Raw genomic sequence first — 22,686 nt, forward strand, 5'->3', positions numbered from 1 at the left:
CATTACAAAGGATCTGGACATAAAGGAAGAGAGACTCAGAATTTATGTTTTTGAAAGTGCATATATCATCATATATTAACCCGTTAACCGCAGCGGTAATTCCGCCGCGATGCGGGCGTTTCCGTGGGCGGGTGGGGCGCCGTCGGCCAATGGCCGACGGCAGCACTGGGCAGGTAGTGTTGCCGTCGGCATTGACCGATGGCAGCAATTATGGGGTTAAAGGGCTATTTTTTAATAACAGTCAAAACAAAGTTTGGAGAAACAGCACTCGAAGCATGTAATGCAGTGGCAACCCAAGGGGGCTTAGTGCACTAGGTGATAGTGAGACGAACGGTGACGGCACAGGTGACATATGGGTGAAAACAGCGATAGGCGCAAAAAAGGAACAAATGAAAACATTATATGCAAATTGTTGGTTCCTCCTTTGTAAATCGGTAATTGCTGTTAGTTTGGGAACCAAAGAAGGTAATGCGCCATGAGTTACGCTGTAAATGCGGGTCGACAGCATTTCGATCCTATTGATTTAGGATCTTCATCAGGACCGGGTTGCTGATTAACGGGAGTGATGATGGGTGCTGGCCCAGAATTGGATCCCCATCCTGGTAATAGATGATGACTAAGTAGTCGTGTAGTACAGAGTATCTGGGTGTTAGAGCCCAAAATTGTTGAAGAAAATAGCAGGCGCAAAAACAGAGCCCCGTTATGGCCAGTGAGTGAACAAAGGTCAGAGGAGTACGTAGACGTGAGTCTGGTAGAAGGAACCGGTGATGTGTGTCGTGCGAGGGAGGAATAGGCAGGTGGACGGAGCCCCGTCACGGCCAATATGTAGGCAGAAGTAGGAACTGTCTGTGAGAGCCGGTCCGGCGGCTTGTTTGAGAAATTACGAGCGTTCGATGAGTCATGGGAAAGCAAAGGAACGGAGCCCCGTTCCGGTCGGGTGGGCGATTAAAATGAGCAGGGTCAAAGGATCCACTGTCTAATCCCGGTGGGGATCCCTTAGAAAGGTTGTCTGAGTGCCATCGAAATCCGGCGGTCAGAGAGTGGTCAGGGGTCTGATGCGTAGACCTGAATCCGCGGGAGGTGCTCTGGTGAGTGCTCAAGGAGCAGAGCAGCCCCGCCCACCCACAATGCGTAAAGCAAACATAAAATGGTAATACCTAAAAGTTATTCGCATTTTACGTTTTTGTTTTCTTGCAATGCGAGAAAGCAGTAGGGCGACGCTCCTCCGCCCTAGTGGAGGAGCCGCCCCTGGTCTGCTTTTAATGAACAAATATACAAATGTTTCCCTTGGAACAGTCTGCATATCACTGAGATCTATATTTTGGAAGCATCTTTTTTTACTTAAACCTAAATCTTTTTGTGCACTTTATGGCAGCCTATGCAATGTTACACTGTATGTAATGCAAGTTTAAAATAATTACATATATATTCACAGTGGTTTGTGTCACAGGCTTAAAAAGGCTCAACCCTAAAAACACACAAGTCACTATTCCCCACCGCGCCAACCAGGGTTCAATTCTAGGGCTCTCTGGTGACACACACAGATATCTGCTTTGATTGCATCAACCAATAGAGGTTTCACAACCGAAAATCTCTCACGGATTAGTCTAACTTGCGCTTATTTTTCGTTCAGGCTGTGTGCCATTTTATACGCAGATACCTGAAGGTGAAAGAGCAACCAAATAGTTGCAAATATTTTGGTCTTTTAGCCATACCTTTGATCCCGCCCTCACACTCAGTGACCACGCCCCCTTTGCACTCAGGATCAGAGTTCACATACTGGGGCAGATTTACAAGCCCCTTGCGCCACTTTTGCGTCACTTTTAACATGGTAAAAGTGACGCAAAAGTGGCGCAAGGGGCTTGTAAATCTGCCCACTGTTTTTAGAGCACTTCTAGGTATAAACTGTTCACACAGAGGTACAAGCTTTTCCTGCTAGGTATAAACTATTCCTGCAGAGGTATGCCCTGTTCCTGTAGTAGCATAAACTGCTCCTGCAGAGAGGAACACACTGTCCACAGAGGTATAAACTGTCCCTGCAGAGGTACAAACTGTTGCCGAAGAGGATTCAACGGTTCTTACAGAGGTACAAAGGTATCCCACAGAGGTGTAAATGCCCCCTCCCCCCACGACCAAGGCGCCTTTTATACTGTCTTGCTCTGCTTTGAGGGGGGCGTGGGAACATACCAGACATTTGATGGCCCTCTTCTTTAACACAGTTTTAGGGCTCGCATTAGTTCGTCGGTTCTACTTATTTATCGCCGCTCCCAATCCTACTGTGCTGAGTCTGCTGACTAGCGCCTGGAAGCATCGCCCGAAAGCAATAGGAGAATACAGCACCATGAATGCACCATCGAGAGGCGTGAGACATGCGTCTGACACAGAGCATGGATGTGTGTCTGGACACAGGTGCGTCATGCGTGTGTGTTATTATAAAAGGAACGAGGCCCTGGGTGTGTATAAACACACAGGAGTTTCATGCATGTGTTTCACTAGAAGGGGGGAGGACATGTGTTTAAACACAGGCGCGTCATACGTGTGTTACTGTAGGATGGACGAGGGTCTGGGGTGTAGACGCTCACACAGGTGTGACATGCGTGTTTCTTATATTTTAGAAGGAAGGAGGAAATGTGTCTGAACACACAGGTGTTTCGTGCTTTTGTGTTATTTCAGAAGGGACGAGGCCCCGGGGCCTGTATAAGCAGGCGCGCCATGCGTGGAGGCATGGGCATGAACCCACAGGTGAATCGTGCATGTGTTTTATTGTAGAAGGGACGAGTCATTCTGTGTGTGTGTAATACACACGCATTTCATACATGTGTTCGTCTAGAAGGGAGGAGGCCATGTCTTTGAGCACACAGGCGCGCCGTGCATAGGTGTTATCCTACAAGGGAAGAGGCCAGGTGTTTGAACACAGGTGTGTCACACTGTGATACCGTAGAAGGGGCGAGGGTTTGGGATATGGACACACACACAGGTGTTTCTTATATTTCAAGAACGAAGGGGCCCTGAGTGCGGACAGACAGATGCCTCCTGCAGGTGCGGTATTCGGGAAGGGCGAGGCCGTGTGCCCGGTCACGTCGCCTGACTCTCACGCACACATTGCAGCCCGTTCTCCACCGGGGGAGGGGGGCCCGCGGCGCGTCACGGGGGCCGAGGGAAAGGACTGGAATCATGAAATGATGAAGAAAGGGGCGGGGCCATCTCTCATCTTCGGAAGCGCCAATTAATGTAATGACAGGTTGCTCCCCTCCCGAGGGGGCGTGTCCGCCTCACCGAGGCCCCTCTGTCCGGGGAGGGGCGGATGGGCGGGAGGGCCTCTCTGCTGGGAGCTTGGGGCTCGTGTGACGCTGTGTGATGAGCAGTCTCAGGTGATCTGAGCGCGTCAGTGGATAGTGATTATCCATCCCCGCCCCCAGGTGCGCTGCTTCCTGCCCCCGCCCTCCGGCCCCGCCCCGCAGGTGCCCCCACCCTGTCATTATCCCGGCAGAGGCTGTAATGAAGCCTCAGCCGGGGGGATGCTCCGAGGGAGGGGTGGGGATGCTCCGGGAGGGAGGGGTGAGATGCTCCGGGAGGGAGGAGTGAGATTCTCCGGGAGGGAGGGAGGGGTGAGATGCTCCGGGAGGGAGGGGTGGGATGCTCCGGGAGGGAGCAGGTGAAAGAGCCCTCCCTGGAGAGGCCCGGGGCGGGCCCGGCTCCCACGGACACTGAGCTGAGACTCACGCACTCCGCAGCAGGGCCGCCTTTAGCCTGGTGCCGCCTGTGCCACAATGTAGTTAACACCCCCCCCCTATGACCACCTCCACCATGGATTCTCTCAGTAGCCCCCGTTAACAGTGACCCATCTCCATAACCACTCTCTCTCAGTTGCATTGAATTCGTTATATAGCGCCACTCATACCAGTAAAGGATGTCAGAGCGCTTTGCATCACACACACATTACACAGAGACAATCAAACGTGTGTAAATCAGTGTATAGAACATGTTACGTAATCCAAAGGACTACAAGTGTGGGAGTCACATGCCATCCATACTGGTGGGCAGTATAGTTTGGGAGCATTTGGTGTGGAGAAACACAAACCCAGAGTCGAAGAAGAAACAGCATAGATAGGAGTTTTCTTTAATAATAAGAATCCATTTCTAGCCAAATTAACACGTTTTGCAAAATTAATCCCTGCTCTAATGTATACTTTGCAGTGTGTATGCAGCTCTGAGATGAAAGTTAATACCTCACTGTTCTATATTACGATTTTGAATTATAAAATGCAAGTCACAAAAGGATGTCTCTTTTAAAAGCAGTAACCTACTGATCTATTTACATTATATGCACTCTGTAATATCCACAGTACACATTCTTTGCAGCAAGCATATTAACCCTCTGGACTACCTTCACATAAGTCAAAACATCAACTATACAAAACTCCAATCTCTCTCCCGAAGAACATTAATCACAGGAGTATGGTAATTGGCAAAGGGAAGGAAAGAGGCAGCCAGTGCTTTAAAAACATATTAAACTTACAAACACGGAACCCCCAGGAAGCCAGCACCCGGTGCGGTGCCACCGGTCGCACCGCCCTAGAGGCGGCCCTAATCTACAGCGGGATGCACGGGACCTGCTGTAGTGTATGAACACAGGCTACAACAAAAAACAAAAGGCACCTATGTTTGCAATGAGCGAGGAGTGACAGATGGCAAATGCTCCAAAACAAAAACAAACTTTGTACTCGTTGGTTATTTCAAATGGTGGATCACCAACAAAACAATGCATCACTTCTAGAGCACTGGTGCAAACAATGTAACACTGTAAGGACACCAGTGCAAACAATGTAACACTGCCAGGTCACTGGTGCAAACAATGTACCAATGCTGGGGAACCGGTGCAAGCAATGCAGCACAGCGGGTGCACCAGTGCAACCAATGTAACACTGTTGGTGCACCAGTGCAACCAATGTTACACTGCTGGTGCATGGGTGCAACCAATGTAACACTGCTGGGGCATCGGTGCACCCTTTGTAACAAGGTGGGGCACCGGTGCAACCAATAAAAACTGCTGTGGCACCAAGGCAACCAAAGTAACACTGCTGAGACACTGGTGCAACCAATGTAACAAATATAACACTGCTGGGGCACAAGTACAACAACTGTAACACTACTGGGGCATGGGTGCAACCAATGTAACACTTGTGGAGTACCGGTGCCACCAATGTAACACTGCTGATGCACTGGGGCAACCAATGTAACATTACTAACCGACAGGTGTAACCAGTGTAACAACGCTGGGGCACCGGTGCAACCAACAATACACTGCTGGAACACTGGTACAACCAATGTAACACTGCTGGGGCGCCGGTGCAACCAATGTAAAACCGCTGGGGCACTGGTGCAGCCAATGTAACACTGCTGGGGCACCAGTGTAACCAATGTAATACTGATGAGGCACTGGTGTAGGGCAACCAATATTACACTGTTGGGGCACCAGGGCAACCAATGCATCACAGCTGGGGCATGGGTGCAGCCAATCTAACCCTGCTGTGGCACAGGTGCAACCAGTGTAACACTGCTGGGGCACCTGTGGAACCAAGGTAACACAGCTGGTGCACTATGGCAACCACAGTAACCCTGCAGAAGCACAGGTGCAACCAATTCAACACTGATGGGGCACCAATGCTACCAATGTAACACTACTGGGGCACCAGTGCAACCATTGTAACAGTGATGGCGCACCAGAGCATCAAATGTAACACTGGTGTAGAACCAGGGCAACCAGTGAAAACAGTATAACACTGCTGGGGCACCAGTGCAACAAACATAGCACTGCTGGGTCACCAGTGCAACACACATAGCACTGCAGAGGCACCATTGGAACCAACATAACACTGGTAGGGTTTTGAGTGAAACCAGTTTAGCACAGCCGGGGCATGAGTGTTAGACGGACCGGGAGGGTCGGCCGAGAATAAGGGGAGAGGTCTCCGGGGAGAGCCGTCTCCAGCGATCGTACAGACAAGTAACCCCCCCCCCACAGACGGACACCACACAAGGTTGAAGTTCAACGAGACTTTATAGGCAATTCTTTAAGTTTACGATGGACTGGTACAAGGAGGTCTGGACTCAGGGGTCCCCTCGATTCTAGTCTCTGGTTTGGGAAAAGGGTAGCGGGACAGTCTTGTTACCACAAAGATGAAAATAGCTCTCAATCCTCGAGCTCGGCGTTCTAGATGATCGGGCCGCGGCGGAGCCAGCAGGTCCCGAGATGGACGAAGGAAAACGACGGTCCGCGGCGGAGCCTGCAGGTCCCGATGAAGATGATGGTTACAAACGGTCCGCGGCCACGCCAGCAGGTCCCGACGACGATGAAGGATATGAAGGTTACGAAGGTTGCGGCAGCACCAGCAGGCCAGACGATGGTGCACAAGACAGAGCTACGGCAGCGCCGGTAGTCCGTCCCGGATGAGTTCTTCTTTGCGTCTCTCGACTCCAAGATACAACTGCCTTCCTGCTCTGGAGCTGCCCCAGTTATAGGGCTGGTGTGCTTTGATGTCCGGACCCTCGCACTTGGAGGTCGGGAGGTCCGGGATGAGGGAGTCCAGACACCCAGCAGGGGGGTGGAGCCGGCGCCCGGGGAGGCGATGGGCGAGCGGCACTTGGCGGGGGAGAGCCATCGACACCTCTTTCTCCCATTGACTTGCCAAGTAGCCCGCTCACCTCCTGGGTGGACGGTGGTGCCGGGATGTCTGAGGTCGGGCCAGGCCCAGGGTTGAGGTCGATCGGGGGCCGGCGGCCTCGTGGTGGATGGTCCAAGATGGCGCCCCAGGATGGGCGCGAGGGCCGGCAGTGGATTGGACCCACGAGGTTGACATGCTCGAGGGCAGGGGTCTCTGAGGGGGCAGAGGACGTGCAATGGTGGGGTGTGGTACTTGTGGGCCTGGACTTGGGCCTGGTTGGGCCGGGGGAGAGCGGCCCTTCATGTGGCCTGTCCAACATGCGTCCCCCCCAGCTGAAGGCGGGGAGAGTTACCCATCTTCTTGGGGACTCTCCTCGTCGAGGCGGAAGAATCGGGACAGGCCATCCGCGTTGGCGTGATCCGGCCCAGGCCGGTGTTCAACGGTGAAGTCCATACCCTGCAGGGAGATGGACCAGCGTAGTAACTTCGGGTTTTCCCCCCGCATCTGCATCAGCCACTGCAGGGGTCGGTGGTCGGTCTGCACCCGGAAGTGGGTACCAAAAAGGTAGGGCCGGAGTTTCTTGAGGGCCCAGACTACAGCGAAGGCCTCCCTCTCTATGGTGCTCCAGCGTTGTTCCCGTGGTAGGAGTCGCCGGCTGATGAAGGCCACTGGCTGATCAAGGCCTTCGGTGTTCAATTGCGACAGGACCGCCCCAATGCCGTGGTCGGAGGCATCCGTCTGGACGACGAACTCCCGGCTGTAGTCGGGGGCCTGGAGCACAGGGGCGGAACACATGGCGGCTTTCAATTGTTCAAATGCAGCTTGACACTCGGGGGTCCAGTTGACTTTCTTGGGCTGATTCTTTGACGTGAGTTCTGTGAGGGGCCCCACCATCGTACCATAGTCTTTCACGAACCTTCGGTAATAGCCCGTGAGGCCCAGGAAGGCTCGTACTTCGGTCTGGGTGATGGGGGGCTGCCAGGATTGGATGGCGGCAATTTTTAGCTGCAGAGGGGCCACCAGGCCGCTTCCCACCTGGTGCCCGAGGTATGTTACAGACCCTTGCCCAATTTGACACTTGCTGGCCTTGATCGTGAGGCCAGCTCGCTGAAGGGCTTGCAGCACTGCTCGGAGGTGGTGGAGGTGTTCGGACCAATGGTGGCTGTATACAGCGATGTCGTCTAGGTAGGCGGCGCTGAATTCTTCGAGCCCCGCCAGGACCTGATTGACGAGCCGTTGGAATGTTGCTGGGGCATTCTTCATGCCGAAGGGCATGACTGTGAAATGGTAAAGGCCATCGGGGGTGGAAAAGGCAGAGCGTTCTTGCGCCCGGGGTGTAAGGCCGATTTGCCAGTAGCCCGCCGTCAGGTCGAAGATACTGAGGTAGCGCCGCGGGCAGCTCCCATGCGGTCGATTAGTTCATCTGCCCGGGGAATGGGATGTGCGTCTGTTCTGGTGACCGCATTCAAGCCCCGGTAGTCAACGCAGAACCGGAGTTCTGGTGTGGTGCCGGGGGCAGCTGCTTTGGGGACCAGTACTACAGGGCTGGCCCAGGGGCTGTCTGAGGGCTCGATGACCCCGAGCGCGAGCATCTTGGCTACTTCTTCCTGGATGCAGGCCCGTACCCGATCTGGCACGCGGTAGGCCCGGTGGCGGATAGGGGGGCTGTCCCCCGTGTCCACATCGTGCACACACCAGGAAGTGACACCTGGGGTGAGGGAGAACAGGCTGGCGAACTGTGACAGGAGGACTCGGCACTCCTGGTGTTGCTCTCTGGTGAGGGCCCCCGAGAGTCGGACCCCATCCACGGAGCCGTCTTGCTCCCGAGTCCGTAGGAGGTCAGGGAGGGGCTCGGAGTCTTCTTCAGCCCCACTGTCTGTGGCCATCAGGAGGCTGAGTTCTGTACGCACAAAGTGGGGCTTCAGTCTGTTAGCGTGGAGGACCCGGAGGGGGTTCCGGGGCGATTCCATGTCGATGAGATAGGTGGCAGGGCCCTTGCTCTCGACTACTTTGAAGGGCCCCGTCCATTTGTCTTGCAGGGCGCATGGCTCGGTGGGGGACATCACCCATACCTGTTGGCCAGGTTCAAATTCAATGGAAGAGGCATTCCGGTCATACCACTTTTTCATGTCCTCTTGGCTGGCTTCTAGGTTAGCTTTCGCCAGCTCCCTGAACCGCCGGGTCTGGTTGCGGAGGGTTAGGAGGTACCGGAAGACATCTGGAGGGTTCTTTAGCGGGGGCATCTCCCAGCCTTCCTTGACTAGGCTGAGCGGTCCCCGCACTGGGTGTCCATATAGCAGTTCAAACGGGCTGAAGCCCAGGGATTTCTGAGGGACCTCCCGATAGGCGAAGAGGAGGCACGGTAGCATCACATCCCATTGGCGACGGAGGGGTTCTTCCAACCCCCCGATCATCCCTTTTAGCGTGCGGTTGAACCGCTCAACGAGTCCGTTCCCTTGAGGGTGATAGGGGGTCGTGAATCGGTAGGTAACCCCGCACTGTTGCCAGAGGGATTTCATATATTTAGAAATAAAGTTCGTGCCTCTGTCGCTGACGACTTCTCGGGGGAAGCCCACCCGGGAGAAGATCCCCATTAGAGCCCGGCCGACTACCGGGGCTGTCACGGTCCGCAGGGGAACAGCCTCAGGGTAGCGGGTGGCGTGGTCCACTAGCACCAAGATGAATCGATGGCCTTGTTTGGTACGCGGGTCCAGGGGTCCCACGATGTCTATCCCGACCCTCTCGAACGGGGTGGTGACCACGGGAAAAGGTTGCAGGGGGGCCTTTAGTTTGCGGCCGCTCTTTCCACTGGCTTGGCATGTGGGACAAGATCGGCAGTGCTGGTGTACATCGTTTCTCATTTTGGGCCAGAAGAAGTGGGTCACTAGGCGACTGTAGGTTTTATCTTGTCCCAGGTGCCCTGCTAGGGGGACATCGTGGGCCAGGTTTAGCAGAAAGTCTCTAAAACGGAGCGGCACCACTAGTACTCGGCTGGCCCCCAGCTCTGCGATTCTTTGCTCACTGTACAGCAGATCATTGTCCCAGTAGACCCAGTGAGTTCCGGAGGTATCCCCTGCGCTTTGGGCGAGCGCTTGCTGGCGGAGTCCCTCGAGGGAGGGACAGGTCTTCTGTTCCTGGCGAAATTGCTCTTGCGTGGGCCCCCCCTCTTGAGGCCACTGGTCGAGGTTAGCGAGGTCGGAAGGTTGAGCTGGTTCGGGGGGGACGTCATGGTCGGTGGTTTCTGCTGGGGCGACCGGAGGCGGTGGCGCCGGCCATTCGGGTTCTTCTGGGCGGTGGTTGGCACGGGCGGCCATGGACCGGGTGGTGACACACGCCCAGTCTGGGACGCCTAACATCCCCAGGTGTTCTCTTCGTTCTACGGCTGCCCACGGAGAGCTTTCAAGGTTATTCCCCAGGAGGCAGTCTACGGGGGCGTCGTCTCGGACTGTTACCTTCAACATGCCGGAGACCCCTCCCCATTCGAAGGGGACGCAGGCCATCCGACACAGACTTTCTGAGTTATCGGCTGAACGTACCGGGCAGAGAATGTTCGGTAGATATTGTTCTGGGGTCACCAGGTGACAGCCGACGGCTGTTACACTGGCCCCGGTGTCACGAAGGGCTTCGGCCCGGCGTCCATTGATGCTCACCCATTGGCTGTACTTCTGGGTGTTAGCGGGTAGGGGGACCCGCGGGACCAGGTCTCTCCCCCCTAAGCAGGCTAGGGCCATAGCGGCTGGCTCCCATTCTTGATGCTCTTGTTCATATTCCTCTTGTTCCTCTGTGATCTGTTCCTCCCCTAGGGCAGCAGCAGCTACCTGGCGGGGCCTTGGGCTCTGGTACTGGGGGCAGTTTGGGTCGTTCGCATAGTGGCCGACTCGTTGGCATCGATGGCACGTAACATTGGCTCGATATCCCGGTCGCGCCGGGGTGCTGCCCCGGTTGGCCGGGGGGGTGGTGCTGGTAGCGGGGGCGACCGGGGCGTTGTCTCTTCCTCGTCCTTGGCCCCCTCCTCCCCCTCGGGGACGGTGCTGACCATTGTTGTTCCGGTTCTGTTCGTAGGACCCATTCCGACCCACTCTGGTGATCTCCCACCGGTCAGCTTCGGCTGCGAGCTGCCGGGGATCCGTTAACTTGCTGTCGAGGAGGTGCTGGCGGAGTTCAATGAAGCAATTGTTCGACAGATGCTCCCATACCATAAGATTAAACAGTTGTTCGTAGGTTGTGACGTTGCTTCCTTTGATCCAGCCCTCGAAGGCTCGGCTAAAGTAGTTTACATAGTCCACCCAAGTTGTACCCGGGATGGGGGTGCAGTCTCGGAACCTCTGACGGTACATTTCGGGTGTGAGGCCATAGCGGGTGAGGAGTGCAGCTTTCATATGGTCATAGGAGGTCATCTGGTGGTCCGGGAGCTGTAGCAGGGCATCGCGGCCCTCATTGAGGAATCTCCCCCATAGACCGGCTCCCCAATCGCTTCTATCGATCCGGTGTGCAGTCATAGCGATTTCATAGGCCTTAAACCATTGCTGGATGTCGTCCTCTCGGAAGTATTCTCGAACGACATCCTTGGGGATGTGTACCTTTTTCTCTGTTGCCCCTGGGGAGTGGGGTTGTTCGTGCACCCCTACTCCTTTATTCTGCTTGCGTAGGTTGATCTCAGCTAGGTTCCGCTCGTGTTCGTACGCTAGTTTCTTTTCCTCGAGCTCCCTTTGTCTCTGTTTCTCCTCTCTTTCTTCTCGGAGACGCAGGTGCTCTAAGTTGATTTTTTGTTCGGCCAACTTAAGCTCAATGTCCATCTTGAGTCGGGCCATTTCCAGCTCGTGTAGTCGGGTTTTTTCTCTTTCCTGGATCTCGTCTTGCGAGAGACCCGTTCTTTGTTCTTCAGGGGCCGTGGTGGTTTTTGCTGCGGTGCTCTGATCGGGGGTTCCGGCGGCCCCGGTTTCTGCCCAAGACTCTAGGGCATGCTTAAAATCGTCTTTGGTACTTAGTCCGGTGGTAGCGATACCTAGTTCGATGCAGAATTGTTTTAGTTCACGATGGCTGTACTCATCCAATTTCTCCATCTGGAACTTCTCGGTTGATCCGCTTTCTTTAGTTGTCATTGTGATTTCGTCGTGGGGTGAGCTACTCTCTGTACGTTTATGCGGTGATTCGGATCGCGCCGCTGGCCACCAATGTTAGACGGACCGGGAGGGTCGGCCGAGAATAAGGGGAGAGGTCTCCGGGGAGAGCCGTCTCCAGCGATCGTACAGACAAGTAACCCCCCCCCCACAGACGGACACCACACAAGGTTGAAGTTCAACGAGACTTTATAGGCAATTCTTTAAGTTTACGATGGACTGGTACAAGGAGGTCTGGACTCAGGGGTCCCCTCGATTCTAGTCTCTGGTTTGGGAAAAGGGTAGCGGGACAGTCTTGTTACCACAAAGATGAAAATAGCTCTCAATCCTCGAGCTCGGCGTTCTAGATGATCGGGCCGCGGCGGAGCCAGCAGGTCCCGAGATGGACGAAGGAAAACGACGGTCCGCGGCGGAGCCTGCAGGTCCCGATGAAGATGATGGTTACAAACGGTCCGCGGCCACGCCAGCAGGTCCCGACGACGATGAAGGATATGAAGGTTACGAAGGTTGCGGCAGCACCAGCAGGCCAGATGATGGTGCACAAGACAGAGCTACGGCAGCGCCGGTAGTCCGTCCCGGATGAGTTCTTCTTTGCGTCTCTCGACTCCAAGATACAACTGCCTTCCTGCTCTGGAGCTGCCCCAGTTATAGGGCTGGTGTGCTTTGATGTCCGGACCCTCGCACTTGGAGGTCGGGAGGTCCGGGATGAGGGAGTCCAGACACCCAGCAGGGGGGTGGAGCCGGCGCCCGGGGAGGCGATGGGCGAGCGGCACTTGGCGGGGGAGAGCCATCGACACCTCTTTCTCCCATTGACTTGCCAAGTAGCCCGCTCACCTCCTGGGTGGATGGTGGTGCCGGGATGTCTGAGGTCGGGCCAGGCCCAGGGTTGAGGTCGATCGGGGGCCGGCGGCCTCGTGGTGGATGGTCCAAGATGGCGCCCCAGGATGGGCGCGAGGGCCGGCAGTGGATTGGACCCACGAGGTTGACATGCTCGAGGGCAGGGGTCTCTGAGGGGGCAGAGGACGTGCAATGGTGGGGTGTGGTACTTGTGGGCCTGGACTTGGGCCTGGTTGGGCCGGGGGAGAGCGGCCCTTCATGTGGCCTGTCCAACATGCGTCCCCCCCAGCTGAAGGCGGGGAGAGTTACCCATCTTCTTGGGGACTCTCCTCGTCGAGGCGGAAGAATCGGGACAGGCCATCCGCGTTGGCGTGATCCGGCCCAGGCCGGTGTTCAACGGTGAAGTCCATACCCTGCAGGGAGATGGACCAGCGTAGTAACTTCGGGTTTTCCCCCCGCATCTGCATCAGCCACTGCAGGGGTCGGTGGTCGGTCTGCACCCGGAAGTGGGTACCAAAAAGGTAGGGCCGGAGTTTCTTGAGGGCCCAGACTACAGCGAAGGCCTCCCTCTCTATGGTGCTCCAGCGTTGTTCCCGTGGTAGGAGTCGCCGGCTGATGAAGGCCACTGGCTGATCAAGGCCTTCGGTGTTCAATTGCGACAGGACCGCCCCAATGCCGTGGTCGGAGGCATCCGTCTGGACGACGAACTCCCGGCTGTAGTCGGGGGCCTGGAGCACAGGGGCGGAACACATGGCGGCTTTCAATTGTTCAAATGCAGCTTGACACTCGGGGGTCCAGTTGACTTTCTTGGGCTGATTCTTTGACGTGAGTTCTGTGAGGGGCCCCACCATCGTACCATAGTCTTTCACGAACCTTCGGTAATAGCCCGTGAGGCCCAGGAAGGCTCGTACTTCGGTCTGGGTGATGGGGGGCTGCCAGGATTGGATGGCGGCAATTTTTAGCTGCAGAGGGGCCACCAGGCCGCTTCCCACCTGGTGCCCGAGGTATGTTACAGACCCTTGCCCAATTTGACACTTGCTGGCCTTGATCGTGAGGCCAGCTCGCTGAAGGGCTTGCAGCACTGCTCGGAGGTGGTGGAGGTGTTCGGACCAATGGTGGCTGTATACAGCGATGTCGTCTAGGTAGGCGGCGCTGAATTCTTCGAGCCCCGCCAGGACCTGATTGACGAGCCGTTGGAATGTTGCTGGGGCATTCTTCATGCCGAAGGGCATGACTGTGAAATGGTAAAGGCCATCGGGGGTGGAAAAGGCAGAGCGTTCTTGCGCCCGGGGTGTAAGGCCGATTTGCCAGTAGCCCGCCGTCAGGTCGAAGATACTGAGGTAGCGCCGCGGGCAGCTCCCATGCGGTCGATTAGTTCATCTGCCCGGGGAATGGGATGTGCGTCTGTTCTGGTGACCGCATTCAAGCCCCGGTAGTCAACGCAGAACCGGAGTTCTGGTGTGGTGCCGGGGGCAGCTGCTTTGGGGACCAGTACTACAGGGCTGGCCCAGGGGCTGTCTGAGGGCTCGATGACCCCGAGCGCGAGCATCTTGGCTACTTCTTCCTGGATGCAGGCCCGTACCCGATCTGGCACGCGGTAGGCCCGGTGGCGGATAGGGGGGCTGTCCCCCGTGTCCACATCGTGCACACACCAGGAAGTGACACCTGGGGTGAGGGAGAACAGGCTGGCGAACTGTGACAGGAGGACTCGGCACTCCTGGTGTTGCTCTCTGGTGAGGGCCCCCGAGAGTCGGACCCCATCCACGGAGCCGTCTTGCTCCCGAGTCCGTAGGAGGTCAGGGAGGGGCTCGGAGTCTTCTTCAGCCCCACTGTCTGTGGCCATCAGGAGGCTGAGTTCTGTACGCACAAAGTGGGGCTTCAGTCTGTTAGCGTGGAGGACCCGGAGGGGGTTCCGGGGCGATTCCATGTCGATGAGATAGGTGGCAGGGCCCTTGCTCTCGACTACTTTGAAGGGCCCCGTCCATTTGTCTTGCAGGGCGCATGGCTCGGTGGGGGACATCACCCATACCTGTTGGCCAGGTTCAAATTCAATGGAAGAGGCATTCCGGTCATACCACTTTTTCATGTCCTCTTGGCTGGCTTCTAGGTTAGCTTTCGCCAGCTCCCTGAACCGCCGGGTCTGGTTGCGGAGGGTTAGGAGGTACCGGAAGACATCTGGAGGGTTCTTTAGCGGGGGCATCTCCCAGCCTTCCTTGACTAGGCTGAGCGGTCCCCGCACTGGGTGTCCATATAGCAGTTCAAACGGGCTGAAGCCCAGGGATTTCTGAGGGACCTCCCGATAGGCGAAGAGGAGGCACGGTAGCATCACATCCCATTGGCGACGGAGGGGTTCTTCCAACCCCCCGATCATCCCTTTTAGCGTGCGGTTGAACCGCTCAACGAGTCCGTTCCCTTGAGGGTGATAGGGGGTCGTGAATCGGTAGGTAACCCCGCACTGTTGCCAGAGGGATTTCATATATTTAGAAATAAAGTTCGTGCCTCTGTCGCTGACGACTTCTCGGGGGAAGCCCACCCGGGAGAAGATCCCCATTAGAGCCCGGCCGACTACCGGGGCTGTCACGGTCCGCAGGGGAACAGCCTCAGGGTAGCGGGTGGCGTGGTCCACTAGCACCAAGATGAATCGATGGCCTTGTTTGGTACGCGGGTCCAGGGGTCCCACGATGTCTATCCCGACCCTCTCGAACGGGGTGGTGACCACGGGAAAAGGTTGCAGGGGGGCCTTTAGTTTGCGGCCGCTCTTTCCACTGGCTTGGCATGTGGGACAAGATCGGCAGTGCTGGTGTACATCGTTTCTCATTTTGGGCCAGAAGAAGTGGGTCACTAGGCGACTGTAGGTTTTATCTTGTCCCAGGTGCCCTGCTAGGGGGACATCGTGGGCCAGGTTTAGCAGAAAGTCTCTAAAACGGAGCGGCACCACTAGTACTCGGCTGGCCCCCAGCTCTGCGATTCTTTGCTCACTGTACAGCAGATCATTGTCCCAGTAGACCCAGTGAGTTCCGGAGGTATCCCCTGCGCTTTGGGCGAGCGCTTGCTGGCGGAGTCCCTCGAGGGAGGGACAGGTCTTCTGTTCCTGGCGAAATTGCTCTTGCGTGGGCCCCCCCTCTTGAGGCCACTGGTCGAGGTTAGCGAGGTCGGAAGGTTGAGCTGGTTCGGGGGGGACGTCATGGTCGGTGGTTTCTGCTGGGGCGACCGGAGGCGGTGGCGCCGGCCATTCGGGTTCTTCTGGGCGGTGGTTGGCACGGGCGGCCATGGACCGGGTGGTGACACACGCCCAGTCTGGGACGCCTAACATCCCCAGGTGTTCTCTTCGTTCTACGGCTGCCCACGGAGAGCTTTCAAGGTTATTCCCCAGGAGGCAGTCTACGGGGGCGTCGTCTCGGACTGTTACCTTCAACATGCCGGAGACCCCTCCCCATTCGAAGGGGACGCAGGCCATCCGACACAGACTTTCTGAGTTATCGGCTGAACGTACCGGGCAGAGAATGTTCGGTAGATATTGTTCTGGGGTCACCAGGTGACAGCCGACGGCTGTTACACTGGCCCCGGTGTCACGAAGGGCTTCGGCCCGGCGTCCATTGATGCTCACCCATTGGCTGTACTTCTGGGTGTTAGCGGGTAGGGGGACCCGCGGGACCAGGTCTCTCCCCCCTAAGCAGGCTAGGGCCATAGCGGCTGGCTCCCATTCTTGATGCTCTTGTTCATATTCCTCTTGTTCCTCTGTGATCTGTTCCTCCCCTAGGGCAGCAGCAGCTACCTGGCGGGGCCTTGGGCTCTGGTACTGGGGGCAGTTTGGGTCGTTCGCATAGTGGCCGACTCGTTGGCATCGATGGCACGTAACATTGGCTCGATATCCCGGTCGCGCCGGGGTGCTGCCCCGGTTGGCCGGGGGGGTGGTGCTGGTAGCGGGGGCGACCGGGGCGTTGTCTCTTCCTCGTCCTTGGCCCCCTCCTCCCCCTCGGGGACGGTGCTGACCATTGTTGTTCCGGTTCTGTTCGTAGGACCCATTCCGACCCACTCTGGTGATCTCCCACCGGTCAGCTTCGGCTGCGAGCTGCCGGGGATCCGTTAACTTGCTGTCGAGGAGGTGCTGGCGGAGTTCAATGAAGCAATTGTTCGACAGATGCTCCCATACCATAAGATTAAACAGTTGTTCGTAGGTTGTGACGTTGCTTCCTTTGATCCAGCCCTCGAAGGCTCGGCTAAAGTAGTTTACATAGTCCACCCAAGTTGTACCCGGGATGGGGGTGCAGTCTCGGAACCTCTGACGGTACATTTCGGGTGTGAGGCCATAGCGGGTGAGGAGTGCAGCTTTCATATGGTCATAGGAGGTCATCTGGTGGTCCGGGAGCTGTAGCAGGGCATCGCGGCCCTCATTGAGGAATCTCCCCCATAGACCGGCTCCCCAATCGCTTCTATCGATCCGGTGTGCAGTCATAGCGATTTCATAGGCCTTAAACCATTGCTGGATGTCGTCCTCTCGGAAGTATTCTCGAACGACATCCTTGGGGATGTGTACCTTTTTCTCTGTTGCCCCTGGGGAGTGGGGTTGTTCGTGCACCCCTACTCCTTTATTCTGCTTGCGTAGGTTGATCTCAGCTAGGTTCCGCTCGTGTTCGTACGCTAGTTTCTTTTCCTCGAGCTCCCTTTGTCTCTGTTTCTCCTCTCTTTCTTCTCGGAGACGCAGGTGCTCTAAGTTGATTTTTTGTTCGGCCAACTTAAGCTCAATGTCCATCTTGAGTCGGGCCATTTCCAGCTCGTGTAGTCGGGTTTTTTCTCTTTCCTGGATCTCGTCTTGCGAGAGACCCGTTCTTTGTTCTTCAGGGGCCGTGGTGGTTTTTGCTGCGGTGCTCTGATCGGGGGTTCCGGCGGCCCCGGTTTCTGCCCAAGACTCTAGGGCATGCTTAAAATCGTCTTTGGTACTTAGTCCGGTGGTAGCGATACCTAGTTCGATGCAGAATTGTTTTAGTTCACGATGGCTGTACTCATCCAATTTCTCCATCTGGAACTTCTCGGTTGATCCGCTTTCTTTAGTTGTCATTGTGATTTCGTCGTGGGGTGAGCTACTCTCTGTACGTTTATGCGGTGATTCGGATCGCGCCGCTGGCCACCAATGTTAGACGGACCGGGAGGGTCGGCCGAGAATAAGGGGAGAGGTCTCCGGGGAGAGCCGTCTCCAGCGATCGTACAGACAAGTAACCCCCCCCCCACAGACGGACACCACACAAGGTTGAAGTTCAACGAGACTTTATAGGCAATTCTTTAAGTTTACGATGGACTGGTACAAGGAGGTCTGGACTCAGGGGTCCCCTCGATTCTAGTCTCTGGTTTGGGAAAAGGGTAGCGGGACAGTCTTGTTACCACAAAGATGAAAATAGCTCTCAATCCTCGAGCTCGGCGTTCTAGATGATCGGGCCGCGGCGGAGCCAGCAGGTCCCGAGATGGACGAAGGAAAACGACGGTCCGCGGCGGAGCCTGCAGGTCCCGATGAAGATGATGGTTACAAACGGTCCGCGGCCACGCCAGCAGGTCCCGACGACGATGAAGGATATGAAGGTTACGAAGGTTGCGGCAGCACCAGCAGGCCAGATGATGGTGCACAAGACAGAGCTACGGCAGCGCCGGTAGTCCGTCCCGGATGAGTTCTTCTTTGCGTCTCTCGACTCCAAGATACAACTGCCTTCCTGCTCTGGAGCTGCCCCAGTTATAGGGCTGGTGTGCTTTGATGTCCGGACCCTCGCACTTGGAGGTCGGGAGGTCCGGGATGAGGGAGTCCAGACACCCAGCAGGGGGGTGGAGCCGGCGCCCGGGGAGGCGATGGGCGAGCGGCACTTGGCGGGGGAGAGCCATCGACACCTCTTTCTCCCATTGACTTGCCAAGTAGCCCGCTCACCTCCTGGGTGGATGGTGGTGCCGGGATGTCTGAGGTCGGGCCAGGCCCAGGGTTGAGGTCGATCGGGGGCCGGCGGCCTCGTGGTGGATGGTCCAAGATGGCGCCCCAGGATGGGCGCGAGGGCCGGCAGTGGATTGGACCCACGAGGTTGACATGCTCGAGGGCAGGGGTCTCTGAGGGGGCAGAGGACGTGCAATGGTGGGGTGTGGTACTTGTGGGCCTGGACTTGGGCCTGGTTGGGCCGGGGGAGAGCGGCCCTTCATGTGGCCTGTACAACAATGAGGGTAACAAATGTAATACTTTTGGGGCACCTGTGCAACCAATGCATCACTGCTTGTGCATCAGAGCAGCCAATCCTACCCTGCTGGGGAATCAGTTCAACCATTGTTACACTGCTGGGGCAACTGTGGAACCAATGTTACATGGCGGGAGCACCGGGGCAAACAAAGTAACACTGCAGAGGCACTGGTGCAACCACTTCTACACTGCTAGGGCACCCTTGCAACTAATATAACACTAATGGAGCACCAGTGCAACCAATGTAACACAACTGTGGCACCAGCGCAAGCAATTAAATACTACTGAAGCACCGGTGCAACCAATGTAGATCTACTTGGGCACTGGTTCAACGAAAGTAACACTGCTGGGACATTTGTGGAACCACTGTAACACTGCTGCGGTACCAGTACAACTAATAAAGCGCTGCTGGTGCATCGGTGCAAACAATGTAACAGTGCTTGTGCACTGATGCAATCAGTGTAAGACTGCGGGGACACTTTTGCAAACAATGTAACAATGCTGGAGCAGTGGTGCAACCAATATATCACTGCTGATGCACCTATGCAATCAGTGTATCACTGCTGAGACACCAGTGCAACCAAAGTAATAATGCTGGGGCACCAGTACAACCAATGTTACACTGCCGGTGCACAGATGCAACCAATTTACCACTACTATAGAATAGAAAATAACACTGCTGGGAAACCAGTGCAACCAATGTAGAACTGCTGGTGTTCGGGGGCAGTGAATGTAACAGTGCTGGGGAACCAGTGCAAAGAATGTAGTACTCCTGCTTCACCGGTGTAAACAACGTAACACTGCTGGTGCACTTGTGCAATCAGTGTAACACTGTTGATGCACTGGTGCTACAAGTATAACACTGCTGGGCACCGGTGTGACTAAGACAACACTTCTGGGGAAGTGGTGTAACCAATGTAACATTGCTGCTGCACTGGTGCAACAAATGTAACTTTGCTGCTGCACTGGTGCAACCAATGTAACATTGCTGGGGTACCAGTGGAACCAATGCAACACTGCTGGGGCTTTGGTGCAAACAATGTAACACTGCTGGGAAACCAGTGGAACCAGCGTACTACTGCTGGGGTACCGGTGCACCCAACATAACACAGCTTGGGCACCAGTGCAACCAATGTAACACTGCTGCTGGGGCACTGGTGCAACCAATAAATCACAACTGATGCACCGTGCAATCAGTGTAACATTGTTTGGGCACCAGTGAAACCAATATAACACTGCTAGGAAACCAGTATAACCAATGTAGCACTCCTTGTGCACTGGTGTAACCAACGTAACACTGCTGGGGAACAAGTGCAACCAATATAGCACTGCTGGTGTACTGTTGCAACCAATGTAACAATGCTAGTGCACCAGTGCAGCAAATGTAACACTGTTGAAGCACCAGTGCAACCATTATAACACTGCTGATGCACCGTTGCACCCAATGTAACACTGCTGGGAAACCAGTGGAACCAGCGTACTACTGCTGGGGTACCGGTGCACCCAACATAACACAGCTTGGGCACCAGTGCAACCAATGTAACACTGCTGCTGGGGCACTGGTGCAACCAATAAATTACAACTGATGCACCGTGCAATCAGTGTAACATTGTTGGGGCACCAGTGAAACCAATATAACACTGCTAGGAAACCAGTATAACCAATGTAGCACTACTTGTGCACTGGTGTAACCAACGTAACACTGCTGGGGAACAAGTGCAACCAATATAGCACTGCTGGTGTACTGTTGCAACCAATGTAACAATGCTAGTGCACCAGTGCAGCAAATGTAACACTGTTGAAGCACCAGTGCAACCATTATAACACTGCTGATGCACCGTTGCACCCAATGTAACACTGCTGGGAAACCAGTGGAACCAGCGTACTACTGCTGGGGTACCGGTGCACCCAACATAACACAGCTTGGGCACCAGTGCAACCAATGTAACACTGCTGCTGGGGCACTGGTGCAACCAATAAATCACAACTGATGCACCGTGCAATCAGTGTAACATTGTTGGGGCACCAGTGAAACCAATATAACACTGCTAGGAAACCAGTATAACCAATGTAGCACTACTTGTGCACTGGTGTAACCAACGTAACACTGCTGGGGAACAAGTGCAACCAATATAGCACTGCTGGTGTACTGTTGCAACCAATGTAACAATGCTAGTGCACCAGTGCAGCAAATGTAACACTGTTGAAGCACCAGTGCAACCATTATAACACTGCTGATGCACCGTTGCACCCAATGTAACACTGCTGGGAAACCAGTGGAACCAGCGTACTACTGCTGGGGTACCGGTGCACCCAACATAACACAGCTTGGGCACCAGTGCAACCAATGTAACACTGCTGCTGGGGCACTGGTGCAACCAATAAATTACAACTGATGCACCGTGCAATCAGTGTAACATTGTTGGGGCACCAGTGAAACCAATATAACACTGCTAGGAAACCAGTATAACCAATGTAGCACTCCTTGTGCACTGGTGTAACCAACGTAACACTGCTGGGGAACAAGTGCAACCAATATAGCACTGCTGGTGTACCTTTGCAACCAATGTAACAATGCTAGTGCACCAGTGCAGCAAATGTAACACTGTTGAAGCACCAGTGCAACCATTATAACACTGCTGATGCACCGTTGCACCCAATGTAACACTGCTGGGCCACTGGTGCAACCAGTGTAACAAAACTGATGCACCGTTGCAATCAGTGTAAGACTGCTGGGGCACCAGTGCAACCAATATAACACTGCTAATAAACCAGTGCAACCAATGTAGCACTGATTGTGCCCTGGCGTAACCAATGTAACACAGCTGGGGAACCAGTGCAACCAATGTAACACTGACACACTGGTGCTACCAGTGAAACATTGATGGGGTACCAGTACAAGCAATGTATCACTGCTGGGGCACTATTCTGACTAATGTAGCACTTCTGGGGAACTGGTGCAACCAACGTAACACTGTGTCTGCACTCGTTCAGCCAATATAACACTGCTGGGGATCCAGTGCAACCAATTTAGCACTGTTCGTGGACTGGTGCAAACAATATAACATTGCTGGGGCACTGGCGTAACCAATGTAACACAACTGATGCACTGGTTCAACCAATGTAACACTGCTTGGGCAGTGGTGGAACCAATGTAGCACTACTGACATGCCAATACAATCAGCGTAACACTGCTGGGGCTCCAGTGCAACCAATATAACGCTGCTGGGCAACCAGTGCAACCAATGTAGCACTGCTAGTGCTCCGGTGCAACAAATTTAACACTGCTGGGGACTGGTGCAACCAATGTAAGACTACTGGCGCCCATGCAATCAGTGTAATACTGCTGTGGCACCGGTGCAACCAACATAACACTGCTGGGGAACATGCAACCAATGTAACACTGCTGGGGCACTGGTGCAACCAATATAACACTACTGACGTGCCGGTGCAATCAGTGTAACACTGCTGGTGCACCTGTGCAACCAATATAACACTGCTAGGATACCAGTGCAACCAATGTAGCACTGCTGGTGCACCTGTGTACCAACGTAAAACTGCTGGGGAACCAGTGCAAACAATGTAGCACTGCTGGTGTACCAGTGCAACCAATGCAACACTGCTGGTGCACTGGTGCAACTAATATAACACTGTTGATTCACCAGTGCAACCAATATAACACTGCTTGTGCCCCGGTGCAACCAATGTAACAGTTACACACTGGTTCCACCAGTGTAACGCTGCTGGGAAACAGGTGCAACTAAAATGAAACTGCTTGGGCACCAGTGCTGTAGGAGAGTAGGATCTTCTTACTATGGTTACCCCCACTTTTTGCTGGTGTTTCACTGTTTTTCGTCTT

Source organism: Lissotriton vulgaris, chromosome 8 (genome assembly GCF_964263255.1).
Source record: "Lissotriton vulgaris chromosome 8, aLisVul1.2, whole genome shotgun sequence".
Lineage (NCBI taxonomy): Eukaryota > Metazoa > Chordata > Amphibia > Caudata > Salamandridae > Lissotriton > Lissotriton vulgaris.